At 41.2% G+C, this 22,737-nt stretch overlaps 1 long non-coding RNA gene across 1 annotated transcript; it reads right to left on the bottom strand.

Annotated features, from left to right (window-relative positions):
- Positions 1 to 6,076: 6,076 nt before the first annotated feature.
- LOC308473412 lies at positions 6,077 to 22,184 on the bottom strand. The gene is made up of 3 exons (XR_013984078.1): positions 22,044 to 22,184; positions 11,559 to 11,623; positions 6,077 to 6,094 (listed from the first exon to the last, which is right to left on the bottom strand). It is a non-coding gene; the product is annotated as an uncharacterized lncRNA (long non-coding RNA).
- Between the last annotated feature and the right edge of the window lie 553 nt (positions 22,185 to 22,737).

The raw sequence follows: 22,737 nt of genomic DNA, 5'->3' as shown, positions 1-22,737 counted from the left end.
CTGCACTACTTTTACCAGACCGCTTTGCCCTTTCACGTAAAACACTAATATTATTTTGTGCAATGAATTAAGGGATGTGTGGGAAAGACACCCCCCCCCCCAGGTATGCCTTGCACTAATTCTTGGATTTTATTTTATTAAAAAATAAGATGTCTCAACTGTGGAGGAATACTCAGATTTGCTTCTGCTTTGTCTTTTTGACAAAATATCAGTAGTTATGCAGGGGCCATCCACACAGCAGCAGTGCAGGTCAAAACATCAGGCTCAAACTCCAGGCTCCCTGGTTAAAGGGCTTTAGATAGTGAAGTTGCTCTAAAATCAGAGTCGTGTACATTCCTACGCAGCTTAGTTCCTGGGGCCAATCTGATGCAATTATGTTATCAGTCTAAGCGAAGAAAGAGCATTCTGCCCTGGGGGAAGTGTAATTATACTCAGACTAAGCTTTGCATCAGGAAATCTCAACATATGGGGAAGCAACGAATCGCTGATGCAGCTAAGCCAGAGTCATGCTAACCTGGTTTGTCCGATGAAGGGGTAGACAAATGTTCTTCTGTCAGTTTCTCCAGAGAAGGATGAACCTATAAGATGACACATAAACTGCTCATTATTTGATAAACTGGTTTCAGTGGCATTCTTTGTGTCATTCTGACCCACCTGCCACCCGTCCATAGTGCTCCTAATGGAGTTAGATAAGCTGGTGAATATATTAAAGGCAGATGAAAAAAGTGACATCAACTTCTTTAGGTGGTCTGTTGAATGGCAAATTTTCTGTACTTAAAATGAAAAGTAAAATGCTGTGCGGAAAGGGGATTTCTTACCCCAGTCCCCACCTCCAAAAGTGTATAAACAGGAACATAGAATGGTCCTTGCACAACTTGTGACCTACTAAGCTAAGCATACTGTGACCTGCCAGGTGGCTGAAAACCGACCAGCTTTTTGTAGCTGCTGAAGTACAAGCTGAGGAACAAAACCAGAAAGTGAATTGAACCCCTTCCATACATGGCTCATGGGCTGTGAATTCGGGACCACCGGAGCTAAGCTCTAAAATGGCAAAATAGAACTTCTGAGTAACCACAGTCACCAATTGTGCTTATGAAATTAGAAGAAAGAACTTGCATGGCAGAAAGCTGCCCTTTAGGACAGGCTCAAGCCATGGAAATGGCCACAGCTCAGTGCAGGTGCACAAACATTGCATTCAGAAGACCCTAGGTTCAATCTCTGTAATTATCCTGTCCCCACATAGACTGGAGAAAACGCCACCTGAAGCCCCAAAGAGCCTCTATGAGTTAGGTAAACCAAAGGCAGCTTCCTATTCTCCTCTCAGAAAGTAAGGCTGATATCCTTTGCCCCACTGGCCTGGGAGTAGGAGTGGAGGAATCTGTTGATTTTGCTTTCTCTCGGTTTCTCATTTTTCCACCCTTCAGTTCACCAAATTTCTGTATCATTTTGTGACTATTATTATTAATCCTCATGAAAATTCAATATTTCCAGTATTTCAGCATTTCAGTATTTCTCATAACACACAAATTTTCACATATGGTTTTACCTCATATATACGATATACGATATCTTTATTGTCATTGTCCCATAGACACATCTTTGCAAGCAGTTGCTCCTTATGCTTGTATAATGCATTTCAATAAGGTATGCATGTTTACACTCTAGCGTAAATAGCATATGGCCTTTTTAATGCTCATTTTTCATTAATACACATCGTCATACACATTTTTTTTTTGCTATTGTTGGAAAGTTCCATTGGACAATTTGGAGAAGTGTGAATTTTGAAGGAGAGCTGCATTTTCAGCTCACAAATGGTTTGGGGAAGTGTGAATTAGGCTTTGACTGAGACTGTTCTGCAAGGGTCTAGGATGTGGGCACAAGCTATACACCTCGAGGTCACATGTTCATGCCAATGTGTGGATGGCGTGGGCTGGTAGGAATGGCCTGCAATCAGAGCAGGGTCAAAGGCACAGCCCCACAACCTTTTCCTGCACACTTTTGCCCTTCAGACAATTAACATGTGAAAGGGACTTGCAGCTTGCACTTATCAAAATTCTACTGCATAGCGGGGGGACAAAAGTATTTGTAGTGATGTATAAATGGAAATGTTATATACACAGAGTAACATTGACATGAGGCAACAACACAAATTTTAAAAGCCTCAGTTGTTTGGATGAAAGCTCTAGTATGTGTCTGAGTGAAATAAACTACATCTTTTAAAAAATGCTATTTAGAAACAGCTCTGTAAGAAACAGAGAGAGCACAGCTTGCATTGATTTGATTTGCACACTGCCTATTCTAGTATAGCCAATATGGCAATTTTTTTCCTGTTATTGTTTTAAAGCAGACTATGAGGGGAAAGCATATAAACAAAGCACATTTATTTCTTTTTGTTCCATTTCCTTTCACTCCCCCAGTTATAAATCAGATAGCTGGGCTCCCATCTGGAGTTATTTTTATTTGGAGAAACTGTGCCACAGTATTAAAGAGCACACATTTCCAAAATATGCAGAACGCTGTGTATCTTTTTTTTATTTTTTATTTTTAGGTGAGCTGAAATCACCACATATATTGGCTATAGTAGGTCACTGATGAGGTGGGATTAGGCCGAGGGCTGAAAACTATTGAGGCCCACCAGTCACAAAATGGTGGCAGAAGACAGAGTTTGGCACAATCAGCTGGCAATTTCAGCCGAATTTTCCGCTGATATGTAATCCATTTTGGGAGACTGGTGAAATATTTGCGGTAGCAATTTCCTTGTGGTAAGGAATCCCACAGTTCAGCTTTCCTTGAGCTATGGACAGACATTGGAATTATGACTCAACCTCCCTATCAGAATTTGCTGATCTAGAACACCTTAGTGGAGAAGACTTTCTACTTTTATATTTTCCTGCTCCGTATGCCTCTCAAAGTATACTTGATTAATCTTGTGTAATCTTCTTCCCTTTTCTTTTCACACTTCACTTGAAACTTTCCCCCTCAAACCACCAGTTCCCCCCCCCCCATCTCTAGCTTTTAAGATTAAAAATACTGTGGCAGTCTGCTAATATAGGATTCTGAACAAGCATGATGACTAACTGACCGAACTGTCGCTGTGTGACAGGAACAACCGATCTTCTAAACTTTAAAAAAGGTCCATTGCTAACCGTTTCCTATGTTCCAAAGTTTTGTTTCTGTGGCGCTGAAACAGATTGTGCCTGGGAGGAGAGATAGGATGTATGGAAATATGGTATTATTTCAAGAATTAACACCTTCTTAGCTAAAATGAGAGTAGGAAGTAAACATGTAACAGTAAACATGATCTTGCAGTTATCAGGACTAAAAGAATCTCCCCCCCCCCCCTTATTTGAAGTTCACATATCAGTTCAGATTGTATCTGGAACTATTAAATTGGCAGTGACTCAAGAAAGCTTTCATTTCCTTGAGGTTTCAGACCTTTTTTTCTACTGTAATAGTAGGTAGAGTTCACAGTGTTATTTGGGACAGAGAATTCTGTCACTGTGGAGGAGGAGTTGGGGGTCATTTGCCACATTATCTTCTTGAATGCACTTTCATCTCATCTCAAGTATGCCTCATTTTGCTATTCTTCATTTTCATAGAAAAAAATCCTTTCTTCAAAGAACTCCAAAGCAAGAACCTTTCTGGGAACATATTAATCCCAAAGAAACTTGGAATGCTAATAATTTAAAGCACATGACTTTGCCAGAGAATGCTGGGAACGTTGGTCCAAGGGAACTAGGAATTGTAGCTTGGTGAGAGAGAAAGTATAGTTCCCCAGGATTCCTTGGACAAAGTTGTGTGCTGAATGTGCTTTAAATGTGTGGTGTGGATCTGTCAACCGTCTCTTGCTACAGAGCAAGTGGCTTATTGCAACATAACCTTATTGCTTCATTAATAGCTACTTGGGTAAATCGGGGTGGGAGGTAGGGTGCTCTGTAGTTTTTGCAGATTCCCAGTGTTTGGGTGTGGCCACTGAAATATTTGTGAGCCACTGCTGCATATACAGGAACACACCTGCAGATCTGTAGCATGAATATTTAAGGTAAAATAAAGAGCTAATGGCAATCGCTTGGGAAATGGAAAAGAGGACAAAGAGTTAACTCGGCGCTACCAGATCTCTGGCTCTCATATGCTCTGTGAGGGTTGGGAGTTTTTTTACTTCAGCCCAACCTGAGTAATAGCTGGCTCCAAATTCATCTGCTGGAGCAAGAGCTTGCATATTGGCCATTGCTCAGTAAGTCAAATAACAGCTGAGAACATAGAACACTATTCACAGTGTGGCTGCGAATACAGTATTTGTGTCTGCTCCATGGGAATCCTGCTTTCGATGTCTCACTGTGGACTTATGTAACCCTTGAATGCGAGGATAGCCAATTGGTGGCCCAGAGGCTCCATACAACTCCTGAGATAATTCTATGTAGCCCCCAGAAGGGCCACCAAAATTTAATAATGGGATGATAACATATTTGTCTACAGTTTTAACTCTGGTCCGGGGGGGGGGGGGCAGAATGTGCTCAAGCTTTAAGTAATAAATATATTCCACACTTCTGTGTCATATATGTCCTTTGGATTTTGTATACAACATGCACGAAGAGACAGGAATGCACTTCCTTGTGGAGAATGCTGTTCTGGATCCCATGTGCACCGTAACTGGAAGCCCTGACTGCTAGATGGTTCCAACTGTGTTATGGAACTTTACTACCCAGAAGGGAGTCAGTTTGTTCAGCAAAATACATTTCCAGACCAAGAATGTTCTGTAGATTCAGCCCCCAAGAATACAGTAGCTGGCATAATCTCTATACCAATACATAATTTGCAAAGATCTGTTAGGGGTCACTTATTCTGTACATAATGGTTGAAGGGGGAGAAGGTAGAATGTTACTAGAGCTGTAGGGACATGTGATTCATACAGCAACATACACTTTCCTATGAATCTTGGACAAAATTGAAAGGTCATATCAGAGGTGGGGGAACCCCAGGCCCAGGGCTCAAATGCAGCCCTCCAGGCTGCTCGGGACTTGCCCTGGGTTCTGCCCCTTCACCACATCTCTTACCAACTTTGAGTGCTCTGGCCTGCCTGAAATTTATCATTGAACAGGGATAATGCCTCTTGCTTACTTGGATGAAGGAGGATATATATGTAAAAAATGTGTGTGACTATTGCATTGCTGAAGCCTATTGTCCAAAGGTCACCCATTGCTCCACTCACTTTTGCTACTGGCCTTATCCTCCCCCCCACCACCATTGGCATGTGGCCTTTGGATGTTTGCCCACAAGGGAATGTGCCCCCCAGGTTTAAAAGGTTTCCACTTCCCTGGGTTACAAACATGGAGACTCAAGCACCAGAGTGGTTGTACAGAAGTGTGTGCTTTGGGACAGAGAACCAAATCCCTAAGCTATTACAGGGCTTAAAAACTCTTAGATGACAAAATATTACAGTATCATTGATGGAGAAGATTTCATACAACAATTATAGAAAGGTTCGGTTTTTTTAATGGATAGATAAGCTTTGCAGATGGACTTTGTCCTCTTCCAGTTTCCCTTCCCATTTATATCATGCCATTTTATTTCTTTCTGTTACATTTTTTATTGAAATATGTTCATGATTTCCAGACTGCAGAATCCGCCCCACTATGTCAAGTTTTAAGAAATCCTCTGCAGATGAAGAACATTCCACAAACTGAAGTGAACCAGGTGGATTCAATTAGTGTTGGGTGAAATTCATGAGCTTTGAGCCACATTGTAAATATCTTAAATTAATGACTTTGTTGTTGTTTAGTCATTTAGTCGTGTCCGACTCTTCGTGACCCCATGGACCTGAGCACGCCAGGCACTCCTGTCTTCCACTGCCTCCCGCAGTTTGGTCAGACTCATGTTTGTAGCTTCGAGAACACTGTCCAACCATCTTGTCCTCTGTCGTCCCCTCCTCCTTGTGCCCTCCATCTTTCCCAACATCAGGGTCTTTTCCAGGGAGTCTTCTCTTCTCATGAGGTGGCCAAAGTATTGGAGCCTCAGCTTCATGATCTCTCCTTCCAGTGAGCACTCAGGGCTGATTTCCTTAAGAATGGATGCGTTTGATGCGTTTGATCTTTACCTAGTCACCAAAATTAATGACTTTACCTAGTCACCAAATATAGAAGAGTGAACAACTTATAGACACATGTCGTTACTCATAAGTTGTTCATAGGCTAATGTTTATATAGAGATATGCAAATCTGTCAATTTCATTTTTTCCACATCTACACATTAGCACTTCAGTTTTTTAAAGTTTTTTTTTTAAAAAAAAGCTCTCATGGAAATTTATCAGCATTTTCTCCTATTTGTATGTAATTTTGCCTATATACACATTTTTTACTAAGCATTGCCTCCCCAATATAACCCAATTTATGTTATTTAAAGTAATATATGCATCTGTATGTACATTTTACCCTAGTATGCGCATTTTCCTACGAAGTACTTGGCTGGAGAAATGCACTGGAAAAAATCAGAGAAAGTGTGAATTAAGGAATTTCAGCTTTAAACGTGACCAGAAGAATGTATTCCCATGATCTAACAGACCAATAGTGGCCATGTTTTGGGGTAAGTGTGCCTCAAAGGTCCATAGTACTACTTAATTGTGCACTGTTGTCAAGATCTAAACTTCCCCCACAGGCCTCTAGTATACTGAGTCAAGGAAGAAGCAGGAATGCAGCCCTCACAATACACTCAAAGAACTGGTGCCATAAATTAAGATAGCCAAGCACAGACGAGACTCCTTTTCTCCTAACCTCACATTCCAGTCTTTGTTGTGTCTAGTTAGTGGTGTCCAGTCCTGGTGGTGCTCACTTAGTGGTGTCCCAATCTTACAATCCAGCAAAACTGACTGAAGAAGATGCGCTGGGTGATCCTGATTTATCAAAATGTTAAATTACTGTACTGGACAAATTGTTGGGAAGCACAGAAGAAATAAATGTAATTGCACAAGACAGTTAACATGGTAGTTCAGGTCTCTTTTCACATTGTGGTTTGCTATCACTTTGCTGAAACCAGAATGCCATTCCATTATGTGCATGCCACAAAAGCAGCATATTGGGAGAATACATTCCCCGCCCCCAGGTTTGGCTCAGCACAGATTTGTCAGCTCCCAAACTCTGGAATCAACCATCAAAAATAATATTGTAAAGCTAGAAAATGGCTAAGTGCAGTGAGAGGGCATTTAATACAGATTAAAACTTTTATGCCCGAAGTGAAGAAAGTCAATAATTTCTTCTTCTTTCCCCATGATATTAGAGATTAGTAAAAGATGGTCAGTGGATTCAGGACAGAGCAGAGAATGTACTTCTTCAAATGACACATGATTAACTCATGGAATTTGCTGACACAAGATGTGGTGCTGGCGAATGGTCTCATGGATTAAAAGGTCTGTATTAAAAGCTACTCACCCTACATCATAGCTAATAAGAGGTTCAAGTGTGCCTTCATACTCTGAGCAGGGGCTGCCAGACACATTTAAAAATAAGAGGTTGTGCTAAGTAGGTAGACCCGTGGTCTGATTCATCAAGACTTTTCTTAACGTTCTTATGTTCAGTCACAATTTTCATGTGGAAGCTCTCGCACAAAACAGACCATGAGCGTTGTGGAAGCATTATATTTGAAAATAATAAAAGAATGAGAGACCTGTTATGTCATTCCAGATCCCATATAGCTCAGAATCCAGTTTCCAGCAGTGGCCAACCAAATGCTTACAAGGGGCTACAAACAGGGTGTGAAGGCAGCAGCCCCCGTCATTCTCCTCCTCCATTTGTAAACAGAACTGGCACCCAACATCAACATGGTGGAGCATCTACCAAGGTCCCACATCCCAGCTGGATCTGCTTTAGCTTGAAGAAGGTGGAGCAACAGATGTACCACCACCTGACTGATCAGCAAGCAAGCAGGTGGCAGCAATCATGAGGAAGAGGAAGAGCTACAAATGAAGGCTGTGATAATGGCAGGATGGAGGTGAATTCATTGTCAGAGGTTACATGGATGGTGGGCCCTCCAAAACTTGGACTCAACACACATTACCAATTGTTGTGCTATTCTTCTGTGGTGTGCCACCACCACCACAAAGCATTTGCAGCAGCCTCCACTGTTTGGAACATTTACATTGCCTTCCACCGTTATGTAAGTATTGGTCCTCTACAGTAAGTGATTCACATGGCATGGAAAATAATTATGACCTCCACACATTCTAATAACTTGGGATATGGCCACAGGAAATGGAGAAGCAAATAGAAAAAAAGAAAGAATCATTTGCATCCTGTGTTCTAATTTTCAGAAGAATTTCCCCTATTAATATCAGCCTCAGCTTCATAAAATTGTCCCCAGTCCAGGATCCTTTCACCTCTTTTTTCCATTGTGCAACTCCAGGCAGAAATTGCATGATGAGGATCCAAATCTAGATAAAAACCATTAGAATGCTAAATGGGCATCGTGTCTGGCAGTCCTTTAACTTAGTGTGACCAATAAATCAGATGAAGGAATGTATGTATCCTTCCCATGGCTTGCTGGTAGGTGCGTTTCAGACTAAGAAGTGCTTCTGTTTTGCTGGCTGCGACTTTCTCTCATTACAGCTCACTTTGTAGCTACTGGTGAGCAGAAAACAGGGGCATAATGAATCATTCAGGCCTCGTACAAGTCAGGAAATACTGGAGGAAATGCAGAGTTCCACTTAAGAGCTGCATGAATTTCTCCGGTTCTTAGAAAAACATTTAATTGCTTTTCTAGAGCGTTCTATTTGTCAGTCAGAAACACAACACTTTTAACAGCTTTGAAGTCCTGGGCACTAAAAAATATTTCAGGTTACATAAGAAGACTGGAGAAAGATGCAAATGGAGCATTTAGCTCCAATATTCTTAAGCATCTTTCTACTCCCCGACTAAATAGTACAGCTCTTGTAATGGGAGAAAACAGCAAACATGCCCAGAGGCAAGTAATATCAGAAGGAAGAAGCATTTTTGAACCAAGATAAATATTCAAATCTATTCAGAAAACTAGGAATGAAGCGTAACATTTCAAGAGTGCTTAAGCTTCTAAAAACTTTTCTTTTTTCAGCCTGTCACGGAAGGACACCCCAGGCAGGAATCTAGGCAAAAACTTTATTGTTTCTCACTCCAAGAAGAACAGGAGGAGGACAGGAAACTCTTCACTCCATCCATATACAAGTGAACCCAGTGCCACCAAATAACTAAACTACATAACGGCATTAACCACTCACATTCTCTGCCTACCTACCATTGGCAAAAGTACCTAAAAATATAATTCTTAAATGTTCATCTGGTACATACCTTATTCACTTTAAGTGAAAATGTGCCAGTTTCGAAGGTGAGGCTGCTTTTGTATCAGGAGCCAAAGCTTTCATTACACATATTTATTTAAAGAGTCAGCTTAGAATTTTACTGGGATGAAGGATAAGGTGGTATGAACAAAAGGTACATTCCTAAAGAAGCTTACACAGCATTGGGTTCCTCAGTTAAATCTATTTCCAGCTAAAGATCTCTAGGGTCAGGGTGAAAAGTGTTTCTCAAACAAGGCTTCCAGGTGGCGTGGGTAACCTTGTCCAGCCGAAGGGCCAGGGCTTTTTTTCAGCTGGAACTCAGTTCCAGCACCTCTCAGGTGGTCGCCATTGCCATTATAAGAAAACAAAAGAGACATCCCAGCCAGGGAAAAACAGTTGAAGAAGATATGGACCAATGGCAGGAAGAGGGTGCAGCCTGGGGAGAATGGATGCCTCCTGTTGAAGAGCACTGGCCTAGCAAGAGCCCTGAGGACCAGATAAAGATGGCCTTTGGGCCCAAGCATCCACATCCCCACCTCCAGCCTTTGCCAAACTGTTGCTTTCCATATACAGTGGTACCTCAGGTTACATATGCTTCAGGTTACATACACTTCAGGTGACAGACTCCGCTAACCCAGAAATAGTACCTTGGGTTAAGAACTTTGCTTCATGATGAGAACAGAAATCGTGTGGCGACAGTGGGAGGCCCCATTAGCTAAAGTGGTACTTCAGGTTAAGAACAGTTTCAGGTTAAGAACAGACCTCCGGAATGAATTAAGTACTTAACCCGAGGTACCACTGTATTTTGGAGTGCAAGTCCTATCAGTTCCAGTTGTAGTCTGGAGGGTGCCATGCTAGTTAAGGCTGTGTTACAAACTGACTGATTATCAGATAAGTTCAGTACTTACATGGCGGACCTCCTTGGGTGTCAGGGCAGTGTCATGAAGTATAATGCAATAAATATAAAGCCAATATATATTATGAAGACAAGGCTACTTAGGAGGAACATAGTGCTAGAGCAGGCTTCCTCAACCTCGGCTCTCCAGATGTTTTTGGCCTACAACTCCCATGATCCCTAGCTAGCAGGACCAGTGGTCAGGAATAATGGGAAATGTAGTCTCAAACATCTGGAGGGCCAAGGTTAAGGAAGCCTGTGCTTGAGGTAGATCATTGGACTCCTGCTTAGTCTATTATTTGAAACCACTAATTGTCAAAGAGGCAAGGACACATCCCAGTAGTAGAGGCACTGGTGGATGAACAGGGGTGCGGAGGGAGCGGATCACTCCCGGCACCACTATTCCGGTAGGGTGCCATCGCGGCACCCCCTGGACATGCACCGCACACACACACCCCCGCACGCTGGGCGCCACACCCCCACAGGTGGCATGTCGGGCCCCGGAATGTGTGTCACACTCCTGCAGGCTGCGCGCCACGTCCTCGCAGGAGGTGTGCCACACCCATGCATGCCACGTCCCCCAGGGGCGCCAGCCACGCCCCCGCCTGCTCTCTGCCCCCAGTAACGGAGCATGCAGCTTCGCCTCTGAGTAGAGGAGCGATGTCTGATGGGAGATACCCACATCACAAACACCCTCCTTACATCTTGCAAGTTAAGTCACTCGAGTTCTGCAGCTTTTCATTATCCTTACTGGATCATGCTGGGATCCACCATGTGCTATTGTGGTGGCCGCAGTGCAAGTTGATTGCAGCAATTTTCATCTCAGGCTCAAGCGCAGCCTCAGAATTTGGACAGGTTCAGTCAAGTCTTTGCTGGTGAGAAGAGCATCTAAACCCAACAGCTGGTTATGGTAGTGCTCAAGAGGCTTGGCATTAGTAGTCTAATCTACTTGAGGACATATGTAATCCTAACAGCTAACCACACAGAGACTCATTAAAACCAGCAGCAATGTACAGTGGTACCTCGGGTTAAGTACTTAATTTGTTCCGGAGGTCCGTTCTTAACCTGAAACTGTTCTTAACCTGAAGCACCACTTTAGCTTTAGCACCACTTCCGCCGCGCCACCGGAGCACAATTTCTGTTCTCATCCTGAAGCAAAGTTCTTAACCTGAGGTAATATTTCTGGGTTAGCGGAGTCTGTAACCTGAAGTGTATGTAACCTGAAGCGTATGTAACCTGAGGTACCACTGTATTTTCAGTTAAAGCAACCCAAGCATATGACCTGATAAAATTCAGTTGTCTTGAATTGTGTTGATGAAATTAATGGGATTTACTTTCAAATAAATGTGACTAGGTTCAGAGTACCTGGCGCCGCTTTTCCATAGGGGAGGGAAAAAGAGGCATCTTCATGTTTGGTCTGATGATAGTATCTACCAAAAATAATAGAAAAGAGAAGTTATAATTAAAATAAATCTTAAAAGGACATTTGTAGGTCAAGTAAATAAAATAAATGTCTGTCACCTCAGGCTAAATTTAAACTGGTCTTATTTCAAACCCTTACTAAGTAAAACCTAAATATCCCCACTTGACGGGGGTGGGGTGGAAAGTTCCTTTGCCAAAATAATATAAACCATACTAAAGAAATGAAATTTATTTGGATTTATATGCTTCTAAATGCAATATAAAAGAAGATGGTCTTAATTAGTGTCTGACAGAGACATGAAATGATATTAGGAGTGGTCAAGGATATAGGAAACTATTTTAAATATTCTTCACACTTTTAAAATGTCAGAGGGTTGAGACAAGCAATAAAATTTGAAAAACAGAAGCAGAAGAGACAAAAATAAAATGTAGACCTAATGCAAATAGTAATAGTATTTTCAACTTCTGGTAAAAGCAGCATTACTTCAGCTCATACTTTTTGTTGAAATTACTCCCATTTTCCACGGTCCCAGCTATTCCAATTTGCCTTGTGAGTGCAGAAGGAAAATACGTAAAGAAGCACAGTACAAGCACTTCCATTTCAACTAATATCTGATTTTTTTCAGTCCCATTTAGGAAGCCTTCCGATGAGTGCTGTGCCAAATGAGTGCTGAGGCTTCCATTTTTCTGCATCTCTCAGGGTCCTTTCTTTAGAATTTCAGGGGCTGTGGGGTTGAGCTTGTTTCATTCAGGAGCAATAACCTTCTAGCAGCAGAGTCACTGCTGCTTAGTGGAAGGAGGGGTGAGGCAACTGGGAGGTCTGAATACATGGAGGCCCCAGTAGAGCCAGACTTGCATCCCAATTGGTGTGTTCATGTAGCCCGGACTTCACTACCATTTCATTCCCCTGATGCAGCCCTTTGACAAACCTAAAATGCCATTAGAAAAATAAGGCTGGTACAGACCCTATGTGCAGTATAGGACCATGGATTTCACCCTGCCTGTACACCCCGCAGCAGACAGCCATATATTAACTTTGCCAGAAATCTACATATTAAGCCCAACTTTTGTTGGCCTCAATATCCCGGTTCTGATACTTTTTTATTTGATAGTTAGGTTGGTGTCCCCCCTCCCCCATGCTTACATACCTGACCCCCCTTCCCTAGTTCAGTCTCATCTTTGGAAAAACATACCCAACTCCTTCAACCATTCCCCATAAGACTTGGTTTCCAGAGCCTTTATCATCTTGGTTGCCCTCCTCTGCACGTGTTCCAGCTTGTCAATCTCCTTTTTAAATTGTGGCACCCAGAACTAGACACAGTATTGCAGGTGTGGTCTGGCCAAGGCAGAATAGAGTGGTACTATTATCTCCCTTGCTCTTGACATTATACTTCTGTTGATGCGGCCTAGATCCAACTTCGGTTGATGCAGAATTTGTTCCCCCCAAATATTTAAAATGTTTCCCATTGTTTCCCTCCCACTGCAATGCCTTATTTCAAAATAGATCTAGCCTTTGAGCTCCAACAAACTGTTTAGCTGGGAAAGTGAAAATAGCTCACATCATGCTTGTTCACTTAACCTGCACATCTCGACTATGCCAACACACTGGGTTTGGTTTTGTTGAAACTTGGAAAGAAGCTAGGATTCATTGCAAATGAAGGCTTAATCTACCAAGCCAAAGCTGATGTTTGTTCATGTTTGCTTAGGGGATCAACGGGGTGAGATTTGTGTAGTTTGTTTTAAAAGAATACGCAATTTGGAACACTGGCTACATTTTCTCTCCATGTTGGTGTTGACGCTGGCATAACTCCAGTCAGACAACTTGGTACTCCATTTCTGAAGAAGAAGAAGAAGAAGAAGAAGAAGAAGAAGAAGAAGAAGAAGAGTTTGGATTTGATATCCCGCCTTTCACTCCCTTTAAGGAGTCTCAAAGCGGCTAACATTCTCCTTTCCCTTCCTCCCCCACAACAAACACTCTGTGAGGTGAGTGAGGCTGAGAGACTTCAAAGAAGTGTGACTGGCCCAAGGTCACCCAGCAGCTGCATGTGGAGGAGCGGAGACGCGAACCCGGTTCCCCAGATTACGAGACTACCGCTCTTAACCACTACACCACACTGGCTTCTGTCAGAGGTACCCATGATAATGCAAGATCAGTAGTAGTCAAGAGGCAATGGAAGTGAGTACATGGCCTATACTATAATGTAAGGACTGGTCCTAGGATGGGGGTGGCGCTGTGGGTTAAACCACAGAGCCTAGGACTTGCCAATCAGAAGGTCAGCGGTTCGAATCCCCGTGACGGGGTCAGCTCCCATTGCTCAGTCCCTGCTCCTGCCAACCTAGCAGTTCAAAAGCACGTCAAAGTGAAAGTAGATGAATAGGTACCGCTCTGGCGGGAAGGTAAACAGCGTTTCCGTGTGCTGCTCTGGTTCACCAGAAGTGGCTTAGTCATGCTGGCCACATGACCCGGAAGCTGTACGCCGGCTCCCTCGGCCAATAAAGCAAGATGAGTGCCGCAACCCCAGAGTCGGTCACAACTGCACCTAATGGTCAGGGGTCCCTTTACCTTTTAAGGACTGGTCCTAGCTTCCAAAATGTTCATTGTAGGCATAGAAGCATCTGGGTGAGCAAAGAGTCTATATAATTCTTTCCCTTTCATGTGATCTGCTCCAGAGAACTGTGTAGAAATTTAATATGAAAAGAATCATAGAATCATAGAATCATAGAGTTGGAAGAGACCACAAGGGCCATCGAGTCCAACCCCCTGCCAAGCAGGAAACACCATCAGAGCACTCCTGACATATGGTTGTCAAGCCTCTGCTTAAAGACCTCCAAAGAAGGAGACTCCACCACACTCCTTGGCAGCAAATTCCACTGTCGAACAGCTCTTACTGTCAGGAAGTTCTTCCTAATGTTTAGGTGGAATCTTCTTTCTTGTAGTTTGGATCCATTGCTCCGTGTCCGCTTCTCTGGAGCAGCAGAAAACAACCTTTCTCCCTCCTCTATGTGACATCCTTTTATATATTTGAACATGGCTATCATATCACCCCTTAACCTCCTCTTCTCCAGGCTAAACATGCCCAGCTCTCTTAGCCGTTCCTCATAAGGCATCGTTTCCAGGCCTTTGACCATTTTGGTTGCCCTCCTCTGGACACGTTCCAGTTTGTCAGTGTCCTTCTTGAACTGTGGTGCCCAGAACTGGACACAGTACTCCAGGTGAGGTCTGACCAGAGCAGAATACAGTGGCACTATTACTTCCCTTGATCTAGATGCTATACTCCTATTGATGCAGCCCAGAATTGCATTGGCTTTTTTATCTGCCGCGTCACACTGTTGGCTCATGTCAAGTTTGTGGTCAACCAAGACTCCTAGATCCTTTTCACATGTACTGCTCTCAAGCCAGGTGTCCCCCATCTTGTATTTGTGCCTCTCATTTTTTTTGCCCAAGTGCAATACTTTACATTTCTCCCTGTTAAAATTCATCTTGTTTGTTTTGGCCCAGTTCTCTAATCTGTCAAGGTCGTTTTGAAGTGTGATCCTGTCCTCTGGGGTGTTAGCCACCCCTCCCAATTTGGTGTCATCTGCAAATTTGATCAGGATGCCCTTGAGTCCATCATCCAAGTCGTTGATAAAGATGTTGAATAAGACCGGGCCCAAGACAGAACCCTGTGGCACCCCACTAGTCACTCTTCTCCAGGATGAAGAGGAACCATGGATGAGCACCCTTTGGGTTCGGTCAGTCAGCCAGTTATCAAGGGTATCTATGGATTTAGGAATGAGGGATAAATTCAGTTCAGTTTGCATTTAAAGGTGAATTTGCCTAATCTGCATTTAAAAAACACACACCATGCAGACCAAAACACAGCCACCCTTTGAAATTTGCACTTATCTGAATTTTGTACAGCTGAGTCATAGGTACAAGAATACATATACTATGGTATAAATGAAAATAAGACACGAAAACTCTTTTTATGAGAGAAAGTTGCTTTGCAAAAAATGTGTATGTTAGGAAAAAATCATTTAAAATATGTACACTCAGGGTGAAATTGCACTGATGAATTTTCATGAGGATTTTTTAAACTTTGAGATTGCAAGCTGATGTGAAAATATGAAAAAACAAATTTAAGACTGGAAAAAGGACAACTGAGAGAAATTGAAATTGACATAACTGCCAATCTCTTTTTGGATTATTTTTGTTTTTATCTCCTATTGTTACTGTAGTTAACATTTGCTATCGCCAATCTCTTCTTATGGCCAGCATTTCATCTTATACTTTTGTAAATCCACCCTAGGGGAAAACTGTGCTTGAAGGAAAGGATAAAAAAAAATCTCTCAACGGGCAAGTAAATTAAATATTCTGTGCTGATTTTTGCAAATGAACTGGAAATGAGATAATGTTGTTGGACGATTCCCTTTAAAAAATGAATCTAATAATACAGATGCAATAATTATATTGAATAGGCCAACTTCAGTTTCTTAAAATTTCATTTCTTTTCCCCATAAAGCTGAATTTATGAGGATGAACAAAAAAATTATGTAACACTTCAGGAATCTTTGTACGCAATTATTCAGCTGTGCCAGGAGGAAGAACAATTGTAGTCTCCTTCAGCTCACAGTTACAGTATATATAATTATGAAAGAACCACTGCTTTAATATGATTTAAAAGCTAACAGAGCCTGTCATTACTAATAGGACAGGGCAAAATATAGCATCAGCTCTATCATTCCTGATTTATATGGAAAGATAACACTAAACTCCAGTGAACAAGTCTCCTGCTTGCAATGTAGGGGAATCAAACCATGCTTTCCTAACAGTTCTAACTTACCAGGTCTACTGAGTTTTAGTTCAGAAAACAATCACATCTACTGGCCTATTGGATAGGCTAGAGAAAATCAAGATGTTTCCTTGGGGAATTTGGTTTCTCTGAATTCTGTTATGAATTGAGCTTATACGCATCTCCTTTGGATTTTGTACATGGGTGACTTCTATTTTATCCTATTTTTACATATGTAATCCTTCCCTGGAGTCCATCTTTTGCAGGTTTTAAGGAACCCTGTGAACTTGCCATAGCTCCCGCACCAAAGCCAACACAATCATGTCAAAGAGCTTGTTTCTCATTCTTACTGCTAGACAACATTGCTCAATTTTAAAATAAGGACCAGAGATCATTACAACTTAACAGGCCACCAGTCATTACTAGAGCTGTGGCTGAAATTTGCCAGAAGCACAATTTGGATGGAATGCTGCAGTTTCCAAAACACATAATATTGTTCTAAAAATTGTGGCAGCTATATCAAAGAATACCATATTTTCATGGAATCTGCTTCACATTCATATGGAAGTAAATGGGAAATTTCATTGGTTTGACACCTCACATTTTCTTCCAGTGCTTGTTTTCTTGCAGTAGTGATTTAACTTTTCCATCAACTCTTGAAATATCACTTTTGATACCAAGACTGCTTTAAGAGTTTGAACTTGAGATGAACATTACAAATGGAATATGTGGATTTGATATAAATGTTCAGGTGCAAGATTGAACCCAACAAATTCCAAACTTGATCTGGAAATTCTATGGCTCTCCCACAGACTATAGGGCAGATTTCTCAGAGGAGAGGGTGAATTACTTGACTACATACTACTACCTGTAGCTCAGATACCATCTACCTGTTGATATGTAGTCAGATTTCCTTTATACAACCCCCCCCCCAAAAAAAACATTATATCTCGCAGCCACTGTGAATACCTCTACAATTTTCCTTCATAATCATTTTTCCTTTAATAAAGTGGCAGAAATATAAAGTTTATTCATAATACATAGTTAAGCAATGCTGTAAAATTACCTCCAAATCAGCTGCCAGTTTCAGCTGCCTTAAGGTTCCTGATATAAAAATGCATCTGAGGTTCTTCCTGACACACCTCAGTCCACTTCTTTTTAGATCACAGAATTCACAGTGTTTTTCTCTAATTTGCTTTTAATTTATTTTCGCAATCCATGAGGGGATTGACACGTGCAAACCTGTTTCTCTGCATGAGTTCTGCTTTAAAAAGGTAAAGGACCCCTGACAGTTAAGTCCAGTTGCGAACGATTCTGGGGTTGCAGTGCTCATCTTGCTTTATTGGCCAAGGGAGCCGACGTTTGTCCGCAGACAGTTTTTCTGGGTCATGTGGCCAGCATGACTAAGTGAAACCAGAGCAGCGCACGGAAATGCCGTTTACCTTCCCGCCGGAGCGGTACCTATTTATCTACTTGCACTTTGATGTGCTTTGGAACTGCTAGGTTGGCAGGAGCTGGGACTGAGCAACGGGAGCTCACCCTGTTGCGGGGATTTGTCGCACCCCATCGCAGTGGCTTAGACCACAGTGCCACCCGCTTACTCGGGCTATAAGGTTTATGATATGCAGTCACAGTTTTCATAAAATATCTGTCAAATGAGCACACTTCTTCTTTCTATGTATTGGTAAAATGAGCCACATCGGAGCGATCAAGGGCTACTTAAAGTGACACAACTCAGTTAGCCTCCACTACAATTATGTGGGGTCAAGTTCCAGCACAGAAAGCATATGTTGGTAAGGTTATATGAGGACATCTTTGGGAATGATGAGATGTTATGGAAATTAGAAGGAGAACTGTGGAACTGGTCCGGAGCCAGATGTTTGAAATAAATCAGCAGCTGTAAAAAATTAGCAGGAAGACCAGGGAGGGGTGACATTGTACTGTTTCCATTGTGAGATTCAGAAGCCACAGAATACTTCCCATCACTGGTTGAAACTGGGGGGTTCTTTAAGCCAGGTAAACATACCATAGGAAAGGCTGGTTAGTGTTTCATTATGCCATAATGATTATGTGCACAAAGAATATGCTTTGTGCTATTGCGATAGAAGCCAAAGCTTTTTGTGTGTGTGTGTGTGTGTGTGTGTGTGTGTGTGTGTAGCAGTACTCCCTGATAAAGAGCACAGGCAGCTCTCTTTTTCCGCTGCTCCTGGGAGCCATTTTGTGCTGGCGCCAACAGCACTTTGATAATATGAGTGTCACCACTTCATTTATTCTACGAAAGAGCACTGATAAAAGCACAAACATTTATATATGAAAGACTGAAATATGGTTGTTATTAGGAACATATGAACGTACCTCAATCCAGTCTAGTATTCATTTGCACTTTCATCTGTTATTTTCCATTCTGCTGCAATTGGTTTATTTTGAACAAGTCTGTGTTCCATTTTGTTGTGTGCTGATTTGGAAATATACGTATTGTAAAATATATTTTTATTTTTTTTACATAGCACACAGCAGACACACAAACCTCAGCCAGATATTTTCAAATCAATTACTTTCCCTGATTGTTCCCTTTCAAAGTTAATGAAGTAGCTAACGGTCCGTCCGAAAGCCATCTATGGCTGCGATTGCTAGCCTTTCAGTAAATGTGCAGTTGCTGTTTACTGAGAAGGGTAGGGGCTGGGAAGATCAGTATTTGTGCAGGTTCACTGGTAGCCAATCTGGGGCTCTCACTGCCCATAAGTGGTAGTGACACACAAGCTGGCATTGTAGCTCTACCCTGGGTTTTGCAGGCCCAATTTGCACTTACTTCTTCATTGGCATTAATGAGAAGTTCCATCCCAGGGCTAATAGCAGTCTGTTACAGAACAGTTTTCAGCAGGAACATTTCATGGGTGAATTAGTTAGCTCCCTCTGCCCATGTAGGGTGGTCCAGCTTGTCATTCTTCCCTATCACAGTTGCTATAACAAGCATCAGACATGTTAAATGCGCACAGATATTGTCTAGTTTGGCCCTGAGTCAAGCAAATCCATCTACCCAGCTTTTAAGAAAGGGAAAATAGACTTTCTCAAAATATTTACTTGAAAGAAAGATCTAATGAAATCAAGTGTACTTATTTCCAATTATAAATGTGTATTGTGGTAAAGAGAATGCTGAACTAAGTGGTATGAACAGATATACTAAATCAAAGATAATTTCATTGCGGCACCGTAATTGGACAGAAATGGACAGATTGTTCAACAGAGATATTGATCTTTTCTTTTGACCTGCACTGCATGGCAAATCATTTTTGAAAGACGAGAGTTTCAGAAACAATAATTCAAAGGCAGGATTCTGGTTGTTTGCCTTTTTTCTCAATGAGACTTGTAATCAATTGTTAACCCTAAAAAATGTGACTTCAATATCTCTTGCTTTATAGACCTTCTGTGTGTTGTTGCCGAACTTGGGAAAGGGAAAGAAAGAAGAAATGTTCTTTGGCTAGGAAATTCCTATCATATGCCTTGGGTAAGTGATTCCTTTATAGATGGGTTGACTTTCAAATGGATGCCCCTACTACTTACCTGCTTTCAAAAGGTACAAATGCTAGTACATGCCTTTATGGTACACAGGAATGTGCTTTTGATATTTAAGAGATGCCAAAAATATCTTACAGCTATGCATATATCACAGCTACTCTGCCAGATATAGGAAAACTATGGATCTATTTTCTTATTTATTTCCAATATTTATAGACTGTGATTCACCATAGATGGTCACAAAGTGGGTTATGCAACCATCAATCAAATAATACAGTGTTTATAACAAACAAAACCACAGGGAGAAACATAGGTTCAATAAATAGGCATGGCACAACTGAAGTTAAAGTGACTTCTGAAACAAAAAGGTATTCATCAAGTGCCTGAAGTTATTATTATCATTTCATTATTAATTTCATGCATGAAATGCTTCCTATGAAGAATCCCAAAGTGATTTCATTGTGGTTTAAAATATATAAAACAGTTACATATATTTTATTTATTTATAAAAAATATATTTTATACTGCTATCTCATAAAAATATCAAAGTGGTTCACAATATCAAATAGGTTTACAATAAAGATACATAAAACCATATAATTAGAGAGAGAGAGTTTAAAAACAACAACACAATGCAGGCATAACATCAATTCAAATCCTATATAGATACCAACTGAGATAACTGGATCTCCCATTAGAGAGAACAGCTTTAGCGGGTACCAGAAAAACAACAGAGAAGGCTCTTTGATATATAATGGGAGGGATCTCCAAAGAGAAGGTGCCACTACATAGAAGAATTTAGTGATCAGTTGGGTATGTAGGAGATGACATCTGTTAGGTGTAAAGTTCAGTATTATGGTCAACGTTTTTTGTTTGTTTGTTTGTTTGTTTCTTTGATCATAATAGCAGAATATCACCATGCCCTACTACTGGAGACATTTTTACACACAAACATGTTGTGGTTGTGTTACTCATGTACAGGACATGATGATAAAATGTACCACTTTAATATTTATGTTTCACATCCATAACAGATAATACACAGTGGAATTTGTTCCAGAGTCGATTTCCCAGGGCATATTGCCAAGGAAAGCTTGACTGAAAATAATTGGAGAAAGACTGCTGTTTCATTTCTAAACTATTCATTTGTTTTCAACGTCTCCACTCCAACTTTGGCATTTTCCCCTCTTTGTATAGTTTGGCATACGTATTTTTTTTAGCATAAAAAACTCCTTTGAGCACTTTTCATTAACATCTGTTGTCACGGTTAAATGCTATCTGTCAGGCTCAAAACAATAAACTGTTTGGAAATAAGTTCAGAATAATAGAAGTTGAATGCTGGAGATTTTAATCAACAACTTGCTTCTGTGTCCTGCAAGATCTGCTATAAGATAACAAGATCTGGAAAGCCTGAAGGCATTCCTGCTATGTTCTCCAAAATATAATAATAACATAAAAACAGACTTAAATGTCACTAACTCTTTTATCCCTTTCGTTCTCAACTAATACGAAGTTAACCTATCAGACCAATGGATCTGTTACAAGATACCCAGTGCTCACAAATAAGTTTAGTTTTCTTACTAGGAGTAAGTCAATGCATTCTGATGATAAACTTTAATGCTAGTGTTTGCGACTTTTCCTGGATTACCAACCACGTGCAAAACTGAATTCATTACGGCAGATGACTTTAAAGTTTTCCAAAATAAGGGTTCTATGTGAACTGGGGGCTTGACTAATTCAAATTCAAAATCCAAGCCAGAGAATAATTTACACCCTGCTAATTTTCACCAATTCCCCGAAGTCCTAATCATCTCCAATAGCCTGTCTGCTTCCTACCCAACAAAATTCTGCATTCCCTTCATTCACCTCAGCAGTGGAGAATCTCAGGCCCAGCAGCCCAATGTGATGTGACTTTCTGTATTTATTGCATTTCTCCCCATAAGTAGAACTGGCAGCCAAAATTTGCTTCATGTGAAAACCAAGGTGAATTTGTTGGCTCTTGCCTGGGAAACAGTTGACATTTTTTTCAGGGGCAATCGAAAGACAGACTTGATAAGATCAGTAAAGTTTTTAAGGAAGGCTCCATACACCCTAAAAGAGTTTTTACAACACAAATGAAATTTCCCAGTCATGTTTTTACCTTCAATCTAGGTCACTGTTGTTTTCATTTTATAAGCAGTGACTTGTCAAATGGGGAACCTGTAGCTCTCCAGGTGGTAGTGGACTCCAACACTCATCAGTTCCAGCAACCATGGTCCATTTTCAGGGATGACGGGATTTTCCCCATCCCTGAAGAAACAGAAATGGGACTTTAAACCAGCATATCTAGATTGTCAGTCATTGGCTTTTTCGGTGCTTACATTTTCTTAAATGGTGGCGTAAAAAAGCATGAAGCCAGAATAAGGCCTATACACACAACACACACACACACACACACACAGTAGTCAGAATGTAATATTCTAGTTAGTTATTACATTGTAGGGGCATTTATATGGTGTCTGAATGGACATTTATAACACTTGTGATGTAAGAAGAAAACTGCCCCAATACAAGCGCTCTAGCCTGCCACTTAATCCTGCTGAGATAACTAAATTCCACAGAGCATGCCCTCAGTATTCACAGCATACTGCTCACTCAGGGTATGGCCATATACTCAGCAATGGATTAAATCAGCTAAGCGTTCAGCAACTTTTAACAATAGCTCACAATGGAGAAAGTGACATGTTTGGTCAGAGCTCAGCTTTTGACTGAGTTTTGTTTCCATTTGAAACAACCCCATTTGCACCTGCTAACGAAGCAGGCTTCTTGCAGTAAAGATGATTGCAATATTTATT

This window comes from Podarcis pityusensis, assembly GCF_964106645.2.
Source record: "Podarcis pityusensis genome assembly, chromosome: 3".
In the NCBI taxonomy this organism is placed as follows: Eukaryota; Metazoa; Chordata; class Lepidosauria; order Squamata; family Lacertidae; genus Podarcis; species Podarcis pityusensis.
Note: the sequence above shows the minus strand (reverse complement) of the source record. Positions and strands in the feature narration are given on the sequence as shown.